General features: G+C 31.8%; 1 long non-coding RNA gene across 1 annotated transcript in view; it reads right to left on the reverse strand.

Annotated features, from left to right (window-relative positions):
- The window catches only part of LOC107184898, a 32,967-nt gene that overhangs the window by 754 nt on the left and 31,440 nt on the right, over window positions 1-773 (reverse strand). The gene's annotated exons all lie outside the window — the stretch shown is intronic.

Genomic DNA, 773 nt, shown 5'->3' on the forward strand with positions numbered 1-773 from the left:
GCAAGAAATAGTGCTGTCAAAAATACCAGGCATATTTGTCAATGTACCAAGATATCCTCCAGAAGTAAAAAGATAATTAATGGAATTTAAAACTCAGTTGTTTGTAAGGGTAACCAATGGAAAATGTTTAACTGGAAAACAGATCTAAAATACTGTTACTCAGATGCAGCCCACAGATATGAAAAGATAAAAAATATGAAAGAAAATATGAAAGAGCCGTAGCAACCTAAAAGACAGAATAAGGTCTAACACATTCCAATCGCAATTCCAGAAGAGACAAAAACAAGGAATGAGAAAAAGGCAAGGATGGAAGACATGATGGCTGAGAATAAATTCACTGGCACAAAAAAAGAAGGATATATATATATATATATATATATATCCATGCCTAGATACACCAAAATCAAATTTCAGAGCAATTAAGACATAAAGATCATAAAAGCATACAAAGTACAAACCTAAAAGCTAATTAGACATTTTTTTCAATAGCAGTGCCAAAAATAGAATAATCTCTTTAAAGTGCTGAGATAAAGTAAATATTAACCTAGAAGTGTGTAATTTATGAGATTTCATTCAGCTATGCTTTACATTACCTTAATGATGTGCATTGGACCATATTGTTAATTTGACCCTTGACGAAAGGGCATGTTTAAATCAGACTTTGTTAATTCAAGCTTTGCTCAATTTTGTCTTTTAGTGTTTGAGATTAAGTAACAATTGCCTCTTCTAATTTCCTGAATCCAAGAACTATGGGCTCTCTCTATTCATTCCTG

Source organism: Myotis davidii, unplaced genomic scaffold (genome assembly GCF_000327345.1).
Source record: "Myotis davidii unplaced genomic scaffold, ASM32734v1 scaffold8, whole genome shotgun sequence".
Taxonomy (NCBI): Eukaryota; Metazoa; Chordata; class Mammalia; order Chiroptera; family Vespertilionidae; genus Myotis; species Myotis davidii.